A 17,945-nucleotide genomic window follows, 5' to 3' on the forward strand; every position below is an offset into this window, starting at 1 on the left:
AAGTGGAAGGACAGACCTTAGCCAGGCTACTGATGTGTGTCAGTGTACCTGCCATGAGACAAGACATGTATCTAAGCTCTTTTTGGAGAGGTGCAAATGATGTGTGACTCTAGTTTGTTTTTATCACTCTGACACATCACTTCCTAACAGTACAATGTGTCTTTGCACCCCCAGTTGATTTCATCCTGCACTCTGACGATAAGGGAAGGGGGTGCTGGATGGGGGCTAGTGAAAGACTAAGCTCCTTTTTCCATTACTGCCATTATCTCGTTCTGCAGCAAGAGACAAGTACATTCCCCCATCAGAAAAACGCAGGTGATAATATCTGCTTACCACCAGGAGGAAGGAAGAAAGGTGATTGAGGGCTGGCTTAGCCCATTAATATTTCATTGGGTAAAACTGATAAAGCTGCAGCTATTGGCCTGAGGGCTTTATCACCTACATGGTACCAATTTGGCACACAAAGACTAAATTTTCTTGTCTCCCCCTTGGGAAATAAAATCCTAACAACAACAAACCCCTTACTGAAAGTCGGTGAACAAATTGCAAATGGATTGTAGATGGCCTTACGCCTCTTAGATGCTATCAGCCTTAACTAGTGGTGCATGACTTTTTAATATGACAGCAGGGGATGACAGCAAATGTGCCTTCTCTTGCTCTTCCTGCAGCTGGGATAGTTCCTTACTCAGCACCTCTAGGAGCTTAGCAGTGGAGACACTGGTGCAAAGTCCTCAAATGATGAGAGATGCGTTCACTGAGTCCTGATACTTGGAGGACATTATTTTGGGGTTAGATATCCTGAATCCTCATGATGGTATGGAAGAAGGTGAGGCACTGGAACAGATTACCCAGAGAGGCTGTGGAAGCCCCATCCCTGAAAAGTGTTTAAGGCCAGGTTGGATGGGACTTTGGGCAACCTGGTCTAGTGGAGGATGTTCCTGACGATGGCAGGGGGTTGGAACTAGATGATCCTTGAGGTCCCTTCCAACCCAAAGCATTCTATGTTTCTGTGAGTCTAAGGATGCTTAAAGCATCAAGCTTGGGATGAAGTCCCTCTTGATTTGAGTGCCTTGGGAGCAGTGAGTGAAGGAAAAGACAGAAAACGAGACTAATCAAAGGACATTTTATGCCATGTCCTTAAAGTGTTCCTATCCTGTCTGACAAACAGTATTATGATGCTGGGGCAGCAGAGCTCTTGTACACTTTTGGTATCCAAGCCCTGAAAAGACTCAATTGACTACTGATACATGACTAGTGATAATGTAGGAATCTTCTAGTTGGGTTTTGCCTACAACAAATCCCACAGGATTTTCTTCTTAATTACTTCTTTCTCTTTTTAAAAATGTTATTCTGTTATTCAGCTCACCTTGCACTCAAGACTGGGGCAGGACCACAGTCCTCACACACCTGCTGTGTGACCAAGGTGCCATCTGAGTGCAGCACTGGGGCTGAAGCCCTGCCATGGCATTCCCCACACAGCCAGGCTTCTTGGTATCTGGTATCTTGGCACTTGGTAGCTGGCTCCAGGGAGGCAAATTCAAGGAACACAGGGACCTGTGATTGCTCAGGAACTCTGAGGTGGAAAAAAAGCAAGAAAAAAAGACATAGTTTCATCATACAACCTAGGAGAGGGCATTTGCAGTGGGACTTTTTCGTAGTGTTTCAGTTCCAAGGGAGTAGTTTTTGAGGTGGACTTGCACATAAGAAAGCAGAAGGAAGGAGCAGGTATTTCATAGCTTTCCATGCTAATTAACTTTCTGTGTCTCCTTTTCAATGACTATACAAATTCTGACCCCAAAAATGCATAGGTTCAGAGTCGGTTGGTTGTTTTAAATAGATAGAAGAGCAAATTTAGTGGTGTTTTTTTTAAGAATCAGAGATCTTTTGCAACCTGATCCTGAATTGTGCAAATGTGTCTTCTTATTTTTAAATCTCCACTGAAGATTCTTAAAAATACTAATTAGTTTACAGGCTTTTATGATTCAGATGTTTGCTATTCGTTTTCTACAGCATCTCGAGGTTCACTTAAGTCTTGTAGCAGTTTTTTCCCTGCTCTGTGGTTGGATGAAAGGCTTTTATAAACAAAGGCATGATGAAGGAAAAAAATAACAAATAACAGACTTTTCTGTGCGTGCTCTTGACCTGGATTATCTAAAAAGAGGGATATTTTCTTTCTTACAAGAAGGGCCATGACTTAGATGTCATTTCTGAACAAAAACCTGCTTGTGAAGGTCAGAAAGGTGTGAAGATAATTAAACTGAACAGGTATTGGAGATCAAATGCTGAGTGTCAGGGAGCTGCAGCATTCAATGTTGCAGCTCAGAGCCTCCACCAGCTATCCCTAAGAGCAGTTGGATACGATCATAATCCACAGTCATCCCCTCCCTCAGAAGCCATGGTTAAGGATGCCACCAGGGGTAGGGAATCAAACTTGGCTGACTCAGTAAATCACCTGATTCGAAGAGTCTGATTCCTAATGCTGTTCAGCCAGACAGGATCCACCTTGAAATCTTTGTTCCACCTTCCAGAGCCGCTCATTTCAAACCCGTGGCTGTTGATCTTTTTCACTAGAGATGCCTCAGCTTAAAAACAAAAGCAGGAAACCAATCTGTAATGCCAATAAAACCATGGGTGGGACAAGGAGGACAGGCAAGCTGTGGAGGACAGTGTGAAAACTACCGTAATGTGTGTATCTCCAGCAAGTGTCCAATGGCAGTTGTTACCACTCATTGCTGCACATTCTTCCTTGGTTCATCATATGTTGCTCACAGGTTTTTTGAGTAACCTGGAAATTGCAGACACAAGGTCATGTTAAGCATGGGGTCTGGCCCATGGCTCAAAGACATTGTTGTCCCTCCAAGGGTCAGGAGTGACTTTGACAAGACGAGTAGGTATCCACTGCATGAACAGCCATCACACAGGCCTCTGTTCCTCTCTACCTGCACCTCAGTCAGGAGCTCCCTGCGTAGACTTTTCTGGAAGAGCAATAAATGCACGCCCTTATAGCACAGCTCCTTCTCGTGGGTGTCTGTGGAATGGGTGGTTGCAGGACCTAACTTCATTGTGGACAAGCTATGGGTATTTTAACCTCTGCCCACAGCTGTGGTTATTATTTTTTTCAGTTCATATTTGTCATATTCATTTGTTAAGTCCCTCGGTGCAGATCAGACCGTGTATCAGACATTTCTAGGTATTTCCCACATGATCTTTCAAAAGACTGCATTTTGCTATGAAAGAACATCCTTGGGGCAGCCTGCCCCTTGGGATGCAGACCATCATCCTTCATGTGTGCAGCATGAAACACAGAGCGGTCAGCAGGAGCTCCAGACCAGATTGATAACACTTTGGTAAGACATGCCAACTTCACCAAACCACCACCCTTTTTGTCTGGCCCTGCAACAAAGAAGTCAGCTGTGAATGGAGAGGGACCCAGAGGCTTGAAGGCTCTCCTGTAAGGGTGGTCCTAGTCTCTCAGGCTGTGGGGAGGTACAGTTAGCAGTGAAGTTTGGGAGAATCAGTTGGTCTGTTCAGTGACTCCGTGGAAAACAAGGTTCCAGAGTTGTCTATGTCAAGCCTTCCACATGTACGACATGCAGTGTAAAATACTAGTAATTATTTAGTGCAACAATAATAATGACTAACACCCTCCTGCTAAAGCTGAGAGGAAGAATGCAAACAACTTAAAACAACTCTTCATTTTTACGTGCTGGGCAGGACACGATCTCCTTTTATCCTAAATAATATTGTTTATGTAGTGTCAGCTGGTAAAAACTTTCTGTCCTCAACTGCAAATAAAAAAAATAAAAGAGCAATAAATTGGCTCAGAGAACATTGCAAACTATTTCCTTTAGGGAAACCACCAAAGAAGGTGAAAGCCAACAGTGTGCTGCAGTATTACATGCTCACGTCCCCCAAACGCCGCTGCGATAATACAAATACAAATACAAGCTGCTGCAGTTGGATCAGCTAAACTCGTGTACTGACCAATGGGCTTTATGAAAGAATGGTAAATAAATTGTTTCCTGGTCACTAAAATGAATCTTACTGCTGGCACAAATGTCCTGGATCCAGAAGTGGTGGTTTGTGTTCGTATTCTGCCCGTTTTCCTTCACTGCCCTGGGGAAACCTCTGTGCAATTTTGTTTTCCTGTTCTTAAACCCAGAGGGATGCTCCCTGGCTATCAGTAGAAATCACCTTGGAGTCCCTGCATAAACCAGATCAATATCAACTCTTTGTATTATCATTTAAGTGAAATAGACTTAATATAGCTGCCCTCATTTATATGACTAGGGAGAGGTGACTCTTGTAAATTGGGGCTCTTTTTTATGATTTTTTTATCTTAGTTCCTTAGAGATACTGAAACAGAATGTGGTGTGCTCCTGCAAAGACCTCTCCAGTGGAAGATGAGATGACAGTGCAAATGTTAAAGTATTTGTTTATTATTTAAGAGCTGGCTAGTAAATAACAAGCATTCACACAAATACTTCCTCTTTGGTTTTGTATTGGGAATAAAAAGTTAGGAGGAAGGGAACAAAATAACATTCACTGGTTTAACTTCTTTGGCCAAGCCTGCAGATGAATCCCTAGGTACCAGTTAGGTGAGATGCTGTGAGGAGTCACAAAGATGCATGTGTGGCAAACGTTGGGTCAACTCGCTGCCCAGCTATGGAGACAAAAAGAGGCAACCACATGCCTGGGAGCATCGGTCTCCAAAGGGGAGCTCCAGGTTTTCAGGAGAATCAGCGGTCCTGTAGAGAAGATTCACTCCCAGAGAAGAAGCATTTCAGGTAGTGGCTGGATGACGAATGCATTTTCCTTTCTCATCACCCCACACGCAGCTGTTGGATATGTTTATTAGCGAGCTGAAACGAGTTATTTCATGTACATTGAATGCGATCTCCCTTAATGGCATTTCTTTTAAACACTGGACACTCTTCTGAAAGACTTAACATTTTAGCCTTTTGAAGGTGAAAGTTGTAAAAACTTTGTTTTGTGTTTCTGAGCAATGTAGATAGACCTAAAGATTTCATGAGCTCTCATGTGGTTGCCCATATCTGACTAATAATTAAATTGTAAAACTGCAGTTCCATATTAGGGTTAGTCTTTTCACCTGCTTTAAAAATTTAAAATCATATTTGGTATATAAACAGACACAGAATATCCTTCTGATTGAATTTCAAGAGCATATCCAGGACTCAATGTTTTTAAGCACTTCTAAATACTGTAGTCTATAAAGAGGAGCAGACACTTCTAAAGCAATGTTACAAGTTGTCTTTCATAACTGAGTCAGCAGATCATTTTTGTAATAAATTAAAGCAAGTGTTCTCAATTAGAAGAGCTAGTGGCTGTTGGTATTGTACAAAAAATTTAAAAAAATAAAAAAAATCATTCTAGTATCCAAAGGGTTAGGGGTGGGGAGGGTCTGTTTGGTTTTGTTTCTCTTTCCAGGGAGATCTTTAACATTGTTTGATGAAGCTAGTTTCATTTTGAGATTGTTACTGAAGATAAAGGCTTCTATGTGTTCTATGGCTGCTTGGATTCTTCGTACATAATGTCCTAGTAATGTCACAGTGCTGCTGTATCTAGATCAAACCACTGTTTTGATTGTTTTTTTGGCTTTTTTTTTAATAAATTCCTTAATTTAAATACACTAAAAACTATATGTTTTGCTTTAATGAGGCATGCAGTCAAATACAGCTTCCTCACAATCTTGGGATCTGAGGACATGATGATATGATGATCTGAGGACACAATGACATGATGATCTGAGGACACGATGATCTGATGACACGATGACATGATGATCTTGGGACATGATGCCAGTGAGGGCGGGATGCAGCTCATACCTTGCTAGATGCCTTTGTGGCTTTACACGTTTTAATATTACTGCCCTCTCTGTTTCCTGTCCCATCACATCATCACAGAGATCAAGGCAACTGAAAACTGAACTGAGGCTGTGGAAGTTCCGACTCTCACCTGAAAGCAGGTTGAGTTTCCCTCACATGCCCTTCCTCTGCCTTCCATCCTCCCATCCCCAGCCATCCTCTGCACTGCAAACTACCAGCCAGCACAACTCTTTGTGACCTTAAAAACAAGTTCAAGGGAAGGGTGATGCAATTACTAGTAGGGACATGAGCTTGGGAAGAGAAGGACTATTTTTTTAAGTTACACATTGTGATTTATGAGCCCCTACAGAGGCCTTGGCCTAAGCTCCAATTAGGCAGAGAGAAAGTATTTAGAGAAGGAAAACAACAACAGCAGCACCACAAACATGCGTGCCCTTGAGTGTTCTGTGCAGAAAGAACTAAACCAAAGCACAGCTGCAGAGGCACCAGGAGGAAAGTGGTGTGGTGCTTTTTCTTTAAGAGAAAGAAGAATTTTTCAAAGAGGCCAAGAGAGTCTTTTTATGAGACTGCTAATGGCAAACAGTGTTTGCATCGAGTCTCGCGAAAGGACATTGTGAGAACAGATCATCTACATGAAAGCAGCAGCTACATCCAACAGCCAGACTCAGTAAAACCTAAGGTAATAGACTACACAGATTCAGGTCATGCGTTTCACCACTTCCCAAGCAAACCCCAAGCCATTTTTCACAGGATTTTAACAATCTGAGAGGATGTGAGATGGAATTTTATTTCTTCTCTAACAGTTCTTGGTGGGTTTGTTGTCTAACTTGTTGTCCTTTCTGCACAGCAATATCTAGATACGCTCCCTCTTGGGAGATGTAACCACCCTTAGACTTTCCCACTATCTCTGGCATGAGATGCGCAGCTTCTCAGAGGAAAGTATTACACTACTTTGAAGGAAACCCAACCAAAAAAGCCCATGACAACTTTTTTAATCCCCTAGGGTGCTTTACAGATTTAAAAAATCCCATAAATGGGCCCCACTGTGCAATTTCAGGTCTATGGGGTGCTTCTGGGCGAGGAGACAATCCAAGTCTCTGCCACGTCAGGGTCTAATTTGTTGGGTTTTGCAAGTCTTTTTCATATTTGGTATACAGTGAAAGTCAAAACCAAAATTAAAATAAGGCCTATTAAAACCAGTGCTCTGGCTTGTCCTGAGTGGAAGAGTAACTCTGCTGCAGGGGCTGAGCAGCTAAAATAGCCCATGTAGAAACACTTGGGTGAAGTTTGCCTGATTCTTGTCTTCTTTCATTACAGTTTATCATTGCTTATTTTTTTTTTCTTAATTCAAGGAAAGTTTGTTCCTCCACTGTCAGCAAACCTCACTGCCACCCCAACAGCTCAAGGCTCCATGGACTTCTGTTAGCCTATATGCAGAGAGGCTCGGGATGCTCTGGACCTGCTAATCTGGGGTCACTGCAGCGTGACAACGATTAGAGCATTGGGAGCAGGAAGGCAGGCCATTTGCCTTTTTTACAGAGCCTGTGTGTAGGAAGTGCCTTGCAAAACTAAACTTCAAACGCACCCCCATTCAAGGGTGCAAAGCCACAAGCTTAGGAAAAGAAAGCATTAAGGTTGCCTGTGTTCCATTAATATTGTTCCCTTGTCCTTACGCACCGCTGTCATTATGCCCTCGCATAATACCCTGTGATTATTACGCATTCACTGCTAGAGGAGAAACTAACCTCTGGCAGATTTACAATGGAAACCAGATGCATCCCCTCTATGGCATCTGCTAATACATTATGTGCTTCAGACTTTCATTGAAATCTATAAAAAAAAAGATGTTTTCCTTCAGGGAAAATCTCGCCTAATTGGCTGCTCCCCTCCATTTGCAGCAGGAAGGCAACTGTGAACTCTGAAAAATTCATTTAGCTTCAGTATACGATGCTTTCTGCCACACACAAAGGGCCAAGAGCTCTCAGCATCCTGTTTTGGTTCCCTTGGATGCTATTGATCGGAGAAGGACGTGGAATGAGTCTTACCTGTTCCCCTTCCCTTTGGTCTTGTTTCCTGAGGGGACTGGCCGGAGGGAGGTGAGAGATGTCTTAGCCTGCCCTCTCCTCTCCGCATACATTCACTCACACACTCTGAAAGACCCAAACATGAGGCCCAAGAGCTGAGGAGGCCTTGCAGCAGAAGAAATGTTTCTGCAAACAGGCAAATATTGGGCAGAGGGAAAGTATGAACTGCTGAAGGGACAAGACACACCTTGGGGCAAGGCTCACCAGAGCTAAGAAGTGTGAGGAACAGGGAGGTAAAAGTGATGGAGAGAGCTGGAGGGGATGAGGACTAGCCAGGACAATGGCCTACCTGTTACCTCATGTTAAAACAAGTCTGAAACCACAGAGAGAGAGCTATCAACTTGAACCAACACTGTAATGAGTAATTTATTACTGATGGTACCACAGACAGCCATAGTTCTTTCTGGAATCTTAAATTATTGCCCTGCTTTGGGCAGCATACTGTGGAATTAAACATTGACATTTCACATCATAAAAAGATTCAGCTGCAGCTGAATACTTAGTTGACCACTATAAACACTAAAACACAATAAACAACTTGAAGTTCAGATTACATTAGGAGTTTGCTATGCTGGTCTCATATTTACAGGAGGGAAAAGCAGAGGAACTGTCTTTTGTATTTAATTCCAACCTTTGCACTCCAAGCCAGCACATTTTCCTCTTTGCCCTCATAGTGCTGTTCAAGTCAAAGGTTTGTGAGTCTGCAAGTGAAGCCATAATGGCCAATCATATTTAAAACTTAGGTCTGCATGTGCTGCTTCATGCATCAGGCACTTTCCCAGTGCCCCACCTGGTGCTTACATGTGGCAACGAGTGAAAAGCCAACCATTCCTCATCAACTGCTTGCATCTGTGCAAAGTAAGATGGGCCAAAGTGATGTGATAAAAACCAAGGGGCTTACAACAAGCAAAGTAAGTGAGCACAAGAGTCCTTCTTCAGATCAGCCAATACAAACTCCAGGCTAGAACCTACCAATAGGAAACCAAGGTGTTCCCCTGACATTAATCACTTTTTATTAAGGCAGCTTAAAATTTGTGTAATATGGGCATATATTCAGAACACTGCTCTCCATGTACCACCTGTCACAACCGTGCCTCAATTGTACCAATTCTTTTGGAAAATAATTGGAAACAAGCATGTGCAACGTTAATCAAGAACACAAAATGAGAGAACATCATCTCCCACAAAAAGCCCCCAAATTTCTGTGTCAGGGCAGACTGGCACACATGAACTCCTGAAGCCAGAACGGTGCTGAACAAGAACTCTTCCTGCCCTTCAGGACTGCACAAAGAGCTGTGACCAGCACCAGGATCATTTTTTTTGCACAAATGCTTCCAGGGGAGCAAAGATGTGCATTGTCAAAATGTCCAAGAAGTCACCCCTGTAGGGGCCCAGGGTATTCTGGGTCTCCTCTTCATCCTTACACTCAGTCGCCTCTTTGTTGTCTTGATTTGCTGAGCTGCAGGACGCTCGGGACTCCTTTCCAGGCCCAGTGACTACCCCAGCGCTGCTTCTGCGCCGAGATCCTCTGCGGGTGAGGAAGGGTTTCTGGTTCTTATCAGCAAACCCCTTTGTCTTCCTGTTAGACCTCTTACTTTCATAGTTCCTGAGCTCCATTAGCCTCTCATTGAAATACTCCTGCAATGGTTTGTCCTGGAAGGCGCTGCTGGTTGTGGGGTGGCCTTTCAAGTAGCCTCTGGGAGAGTCCCCCAAGCCACGGACTGACGAAGCTCTGTCCAGCTGGGATGAGGAGCTCTTTTCTCTTTCCAGATCCTGGAACAGTGGGTTGAAAGCTGGAGTTTCCAAATAATTTCTTGAGAGCTATTTAAAACAGGGGCGGGAGGGAGAAGCAGGATTGGGGACAAGAAGGGAGAAGGATATCTGAATTAAAATATGCTGGCTTGAGTTGCAGGAATATCTTGAGCATATGGATCCATACAGCAAACAGCTGTTGGGGAAGGGTTCAGATTCCTAACCCAAACAACAGAAGTCCACCAGGCTGAGGTTAAACAACGCTGAGCATACATACACAAACTCTCATGTGCTGCTACAGTTGTGCACAGCCTCTGAAAACCCAACTTTCTGAAAGAATCTCCCACCTGCCTGTGTTAACAGAGCTTCAGGATTATCCTTTCAGATCTCATTAGTGGTAGCTGCTGCTTCCCATGGTAAAACCAGATCCCACTGGGAAGAAGTGTTATTCTTTCCCCCCCTTTCCTCACTCCCAGGTAACTCCTCTCCAAATTGCAGTGTACTAGTACAATTTTCACATAGAATACATTTCTGCATCTCCATAAATGATGATGTAGTAAACATCTATACCATGGCATACCATAGACCTGCACAGACTTTCCTCCTCCTTTCCCATCACAGGATGGCCACCTCCTTGCTGACCCACTTCGTACCCAAGGGACTTGAACAGTCAAAGACAGCCCTGACCCAGCACCACCACCCCCTCTGACCCCAGTGGGTGTCGTTAGGTTGATTCCAGGTGAACACCCAAGCTCTAAGTCCTTGTACTGACTATGAAGGAAGTCAATGAACACCAAACAAGTTTGCTAGAAATTCTAAAAGGTTGCCTTTTCATCTCCACAGTGAAATGTCTCCTGGGCTTTCAAAGTTACTGCTCTGCCATTTCCACCATCCTCACAGCTATTCCAAGACACTCCAGCCTGCCTCAAGCTACCAGTGCCAACAACTGGTTTCTGTACACTGAGTTAGGCTGGACTGTGGGGTTTTTTTCCCCTCTGAAAAACTTCAGCAGTTCAGCTTGAAGGAAGAAATGTTTTATATTATATTACTGTTTCAAATCAATAAAAAGAAAGACTATACTGTGCATAGATGACAGCCACAGCGGGATCATGGAACATTTTGCAGTCTTTTATTATGCCTGACAATGCCTCTGGTATATATATATTTTTAAAAGCCATCATTCACGCAGTTTTTGACAATTGCTAATTAAGTCTAGATACTTGCTAAGGGTCCAGCCACAAATCTGGTTTCAGAGCCCAGCAATGTCTCAGTAGGGCACTCCATCATCAGCGTCTGGCATGCTGCCTACTGGTAATGAATGAAAAACATTGAGCTCAAATGAGAAATAGTGGGTTGGACATGCCATGCAGACTGAAAAGTACCCAAGTTTTTGATCTCTCACTATTCCATCACACTTCATTCTGGAAGGGACCCAGCAGATCTAATGACCCTGCCTAGAGCGGCTGTACTTTTGGAATAAGCTAGGTAATTGAAGAATACTAAAGCTTGATTAAAAAAGTGGTCTCTCCTTCCTGCCTCAAACCTTTAAAAACTGTTTCAAGATTAATAGTCAGCTTTAAAATTAATAAACAACTTAATAACGTGGCAGAGCAAAGTCTTTCAAGCTAAGCTTTTCCACCCCAAAACACAGCCCAAAACTTAATGTCATATCCAATATCAACTCAGCAGGATGCAGGTGAATTACTGGAACAGAGGAAAAGGAAGCAGTTACCTGGTATTGCAGAGAGAGATTTGGATACAAACCTTAACGTCCTGGAAGCCTGGATACTCTGGGATGATGGGCAAGGTACACAAGCTAATGCTGTTTGACCGCCTTTGTCTCATCGTCCTACGAGAGCGGCTGCTGCTCCTGGAGGGGTGGGATTGTCTCAGCTCAGATGGATTCACAGGGTCTTTTATATGGCAAGTTCTCAGGCACATCACTGAGACAGGTCCCTCCATTTCAACACGAGTCAGAAGAGTTTGGAAGCAACCTGTATTGCAGAATAATTCCCTCTTCTGGTTTTCCTGATGTGTAATCCCTTACTAAAGAGCCCCTTGGCAGCCCGTGGTGCCGAGTGCCTGCCTGCACACAGCAGGCAGCCTAGCAGCTCTGAGCGGCACGGCTCTTGCTAAACTGGATTCGTAGAGATCAGCGAAGGCAAGCGATGCTTTCACTGAGGTCTGCAGCCCTCAAGCCACTAATGCTGCATTTATCCCCTGAAAGCTCTTCACGGGAGGTTGACAAATCCAAACTGTGAACGCAAAGGGTTCAGGTGAGGGGAGAATTTGCAGGGATTAGGAAGTCTCACGCCGTCATCTCAGACAGCCTAACGCGAGTGCTGACGCGGCGGCCGTGTGGGAAGATCAGCGGTCCGCACGCACTTGTCATCACTCAGCTGACCTTGGAGCCAGCAGATCACTGCCCTTCTGACCAGGGATCCCTGACAGCAAAGCAGCGAGGGCTGTGCTCAGTGTGGGCTTGTGCTCAGTGAGGGCTTGTGCCCAGCAAGAGCCAAAAGCTGAGTAAGTCAACACAATTAACCAACAGGTCAAGGAAGACGGTGTAGAAAGCTGTAAGAAAAAGTGCCCTCCAAGAAATCCCATGCCACTGGTCTTCCTCAGTGTGGTAGGAGATGAGCCCCAGCCCTGGAAATCTGAGAAGATCCCAACTGCCTTGTGCAGCTGAGTGCGGAGAGGGATGCACTGCCTTCAAACAGCCCAGCACCGGCTTGGCAAGAGGCCTCAGTGAGAGCAAGGCTCCTTTCAGCCAAAGCTGTGCAGACATTCACCACAAGAAGCAATAGCTGCCCTGAACAGCTTAAAACCTGGATGTCACAGGTGAAGGGCAGGCAGGGAAACAGCCCCACGGCTTTGATTTGAAGATAACATCAGCAGTATCATCTGCTAGAAACAGGTAAGTGTATCCAGTTGCAATAGTTGGTACGTCATGAGCTTTGGTGGCACAGGGCTCCTTATCCTCCACCGTGACAGCTGGCACCTCCCGCCATTTGGAGGGCAGGACTTCCACCCATGCCCCAGCACAGCCAGTTTACATGCAGAGCATCAGCACTGAGGGATGAACCACCCCTTCGCCATCACGTGCCGTGGGGTAATCACTGCTCACTGGTGCTTGTGGGAGGTAAACAGGGAATTTACAACCCCCTCAATCTCCAGGGTTTCTAGCTTATTCAAGGTATCCATAAATATTTGCATGCTCTGAATGTGTGTGTGCAAATATTTGTGGATGTCCTGGATGAGCTAGGAATCCACATCCATCTAGGGTATCCATAAATATTTGCATGTGCGTATTCAGAGCACCAACTGTGAGCTGTAAAGAGCTTTGGACCTCATCCATGAGGCCATCAGCTGGATTCAGGTTAGTGCTTTAGACTGCCTGGCAGATGGCAGCTTGGCAGGCTCAGGGCAGAGCCCTCCGTAGCAAACACCCACCTTGCTGTCAGATAAAAGCAGATTGGGCAGAAGAACTCACATAAACATTTACATCCAGCCCTTCACTGCCCGAACACAAAGATGTGGCACCACACTATATTAGTCTCTGTGTATCACAGGTCAGGGGCTGTGGCCATAGCACCGTGAATCCAGATGTGAGGCTGATGGAAGCAATGTGAGTGCAGAGGTGCCGTGATGCTCACAGAGTGATGGAACTGAGTCATCCCTGATGCAGCCCTGATTATTTGCATTGTTGTCATATACGTAGCGGTACCTTAATACAGAAACACAATGTGGCCCTGCCAGTAGTACCTGAGAAAAATTAACAAAGCATTAACAAGACTTCTCAGCACCCAATTTTCCTTCTGAAAGACACTCCTGGTCATTCAATTTAGCAGAAAAAATAATATTTATTTATTTGTTACTCCTCCTTCCCATATCTTTCACATAATCTCTGAGCCAAAGTTGTCCCTGGGGTATGTTCCAGGCAAGTATGGACCAATAAATCGCTGGGGACAAGCAGGAGGTAGGTCTTGCCTGTAAGTTGCTCTTGTAAGCCAAGTCACTAGCTCCAGGTCTAAACTACTCCAGCCTTGCAGAGACAAGTACCATGCCATCTGACTGGGGGCAGAACATCCTTTACTTTGCAAAGGGATGAGGGAGAGGAAAAACACAGCAGCAGCAGCAGGAGTAAAACTAATTTCACCGGCAATGGAGATCTTTAGTATTTCACAGATCAAGGTGTTCATGGCACTGCCCACAGCTGTCATCTGATGAGGAGAAATCAGGGCTGTATAAAATTGCTGCCATTGACACGGTTGCTTTAGGAGATGGGATCTATTGTAAGCGTGGGGGCTTTGCAGGGGACCTGCAAATGTACCTTTATTGTTGCCACGGCAAACGGTTCACTCTTTCCATTTAAACTTGCAGCCTGAAAACCTCTCATTATCAAAATCCATTCCCTCTTCTCCCCTGAAAGCTTTTGCCTGGTTGAAGTGAGACACCAGCAGCTTTTAGCCTGTAATTGCTCATTGTGCTTAATGAATATGCAAGCACGACACACAACGTGGGGCTTGCACGGAGCTTTGAAAAAAAAATTAGCCCCCCTTCCCGTTCCTATTTTAATGGGAGGTTCTGATTCTGCTCCCACAGCCTAAAATCAGTGCTCACCAGGGCTGTTCTTTTGTAACCCCGTGTTCCTTCTTGTACCATATCATTACCACGGAGAGGGGCTGAGGTAATGCTCCCTTCAGCAGAGCTCTCCATCCTGCTCAACACAAACTTCACATCAGTCCTCCAGCGAAAAGAAACGCCACATTCAGCAGCATGCAGGCTTCATTAGTTACCCACCCTATATCCTGACCTTTAGACTCTTTGCAAAAGAACTTTTTCTTTTCTTTCTTTCTTTTATTTTTTCTCTTTTTTAAATGGAGACTCCCATTACTATACCATTCCTCAGGCCCAACAAACCAGAATTGTTTACAGCAGTTTGGACAAACACATTGTGACATCGATTCGCTGTTCTGGGACTGAATCACTCAAAAGAAAACACAGAGAATTATAGTTTCTTACAACCCCTACTATTGCTACCCATTTGAATTTTATCCCTTCAACAAATCAGAACTGGTCTGCTTTTGTATCCAAACTTTAAGCATCGTAAGTAAGGTGAAGGGCTGATAATACTCCCAATTGATCACAGATTACAAGCCAGAAATACTTTCTTTTTCAAGGTACCACTAAATGACACTGATGTTTATAAAACTCCAACTCTAGACCCAAAATGGGATGTGGGGTCCAAAACCAAATAATTAATACATGACGTCATGCTTTTTATATAAATTATTAAATGTCTTGCAGCAAAAAAGGAGAGCTATGCTCCCTTGATGATAATTTATATCAGTGTGATGAGCATTGTCCCTAGTTAAAGTTATCTGTGCATCAGACTCATGAAGCTGTAACACCTTGCAGGCTTGTGGTTTTATGCACCAAAGGAAAAGAACCCTGACCACCTACCTCAGGGTAACTCCCATGGCTGCGACCTGCCAATGCTTCCTGAACTCGAGTTATGTGACATGCCTTCCTCCCCTGTTTTGTCTGAGCAGGCACTCTGGCTGCTCCAATGTGGTTTGGCTTCTCTTAATGGTCAGAGTCCTTAATCTGCTGGTTGCTCTGGGTTCCTCTGGACCCTCACTCCATCACCCCATAGTCACTCCAGCCAAGCTGTCATCTGTGACCACTTCTGCCACTAAGTGAAGACTGCTTTTTACTTGTATTTACCTGTATAACGTTACTAATGTTTCAGTACAGCCAGCATTCCCCCCCATCCTCTCCCTGGGTTTGTCTCTGCACAGGGTGGCTGTTGCCATACTCTTCAGCCTGCCACTCCCAACATGAGCTGAATATATTCTGTGATGCTTTAAGTTGATTGTTAGAGCTAACCACAACCAAGGTACATTATATCTCATTTATTTTTAAATGAAACTGAAGGGTTACATCTAATTCCTGCGCTCCAGGAGCTGCAGCTTTAAAAGCTGCTACAACCTGTATCAAAGTCCAGAAAGATGCCCCCATGCCAGGCTGTGAGTGTAAGTGAACTTTTGAATGAGTGGCACAGCAAATCCCTCCTTCCTTGCTGACAGAGGGACGGCACAGGGCTGAAGCTCCCTGTGAGCAGGGGCCTGAAGCGATGCCAGCCCAGGAGGAAGACAAGAGGTTGGCACAGCAGCTCCAGTACCTGCCAACCAAGGCAGCCTTTATTCCTACCTATGGGAGCAAAGCATGTCATAGAAAAGAGAAGGGATGAGCAGTTGGGGGTAGGAGCAGAAGAAGAACTGCAAAAGGTTGAGTTAAAAGTTTTGGCTTCTGGAGTGACTCGGTTTCTTGTTTAGGAAAGGCTTTGGTTTGGCTCTAAAAGGAAGCCTAGCCTGTATCACTGCCTCTGCACCCAGACTTCCTGGGCTGGCTCAGCCCCAAACAGTGGCTGAGCACCCTCACTCATCCCCAGAGGAGTGGGCAGAGCCTCCATAGGTTGGGGTAAGGGCAGTTTACTGACAAGCAAAAGAACAAAACCTTGGGACAAAGTGCACACACACAGTGATAACAAAGAGTACCTTATTATCCTGATGATAACACAGAGTGCTGCACGATGCAAGGACCAACACACACCCCAACCACACTCAGAAGAACCAGGAACACCCCTTCCCAGCCAGTCCCTCTTATGGGGGAGTGATGTGAGGTGGGGTGGAAACAGCCTGGGCTAACTCAGCTCACCTGGGTTAACTCAGCTCACCTGGGCTGGCTTCTTGGGGAGGTTGACTCTGTCCTGGCCAGAACCAGAACACTCCCCCAAATCTAGGTGGTCTGACTTTGCATCTCTGGCAGGCATCTTCCCTGCATCCACAAACACAAGCAGTGTGTGTGGGGATGTGATTCTACAGTGTTTCACTTGGCAATCAAACCCCTGATCTCACTCGCACTCTCGTGACCCCAGGCTGAGTTTCACGTGTCCCTTCTCCTTTCTTAGACAGTTAATACTCTTAGAAGAAGAAACAGATGGCACCCATTTGCCAGTGTCAGGTGCTTGCCTCACGTGGCGTGCTTGCTATTGGATTTTGACCAGAGCCTCCTCTCCCAGGCAGCGAGATTTTTGTTGTAACCACTGGCTTTAAACCTCAAGTAAACATTCACCGACGGGACTGAGCCACAATTACATCGATATCTCTCCATGCTTCAGATTGGGTTTTAAATTGACTGTAGCTGGGAGTAGGGGAAAGGGATTAGGGATGCTTAGAGTTCAGAAAGTAGAGAGTTAGGGATCGATGTTAAGGAAGAGGTGGAAGAAGAATACAGAGAGTAACTCCTGCACACCTAGGAGGAGTAGTGCTATCTGGGGACAAAGCTACAAGAGGAGAAAACCCACGCTGAGGGTTGGACCTGATGATCTCTAGAGGTCCCTTCCAACCCCTACAGTTCTGTGATTCCTCAGTACATGTGGTGTTGGTGTGGGAGCAATGCTCTACACATCTGTAACACTCTGCTTTATGCTTCGCTATCCATCTGCAGAAACTTTTCCACATGAGCATCTCAAGCAGGGCAGGCAGGTGTGAGCCTTTGTGTGGCAGAACAAAGCACCTGTGAAGCTGTGAGGTTTGCCACCCTGTCCCACCAGAACAAGGCTCTCGGGGCTTTTCTTTCTTTGTTTCTTTTCCTGTTTTTGAACACAGGTTTCTGAGCTTCCTGGCTGGGTGACCGAAAGCAGAGGGAAGGAGCTGGTCCCCCTGGGCCAGCAGTGTTTGGCATGGGATGTCCTTGTCTCTGCCTGCATCTGGTCTGTGTTAAGACCAAGTTCACCTCAACACCATGGCATTTTTGTCACACTTTTACAAGGTCTCACATCAAGAACAAGCATGCTAAAAGCTGTAAAAGCAGCTTCCTTCCTTCGTCAGGGATTAATTCTGGAAACTGAAGACGGACAGGTAACGACAGAGCTGACGCAGCCCCGTCTTTCAGGCGCATTAAGCTGATGTGCTTATTCCACCAGCCCAGAGTGCCTCATCTAGCCCTCTTCATCCTGTGGTGACTTCTGAAGCACGAGGAGGCAATAGGAAATCTACAGCCAACCGAAACCCAGGGTAGAGAGAAAGTAGAGCAAAAGTTGTGTCAGAATTCATAAGCAAGGTGACCGCTTGCCACTGATACAGGCTGGGAGGGACCTTTGGAGCCCATCTCATCCACCACCCCTGTAGGATCACCTACAGCAGGCTGTACAGGGTCTTGTCTAGGAGGATTTTTAATCTCTCCAGAAGAGACT

This window comes from Gallinula chloropus, assembly GCF_964237585.1.
Source record: "Gallinula chloropus genome assembly, chromosome: 5".
In the NCBI taxonomy this organism is placed as follows: domain Eukaryota; kingdom Metazoa; phylum Chordata; class Aves; order Gruiformes; family Rallidae; genus Gallinula; species Gallinula chloropus.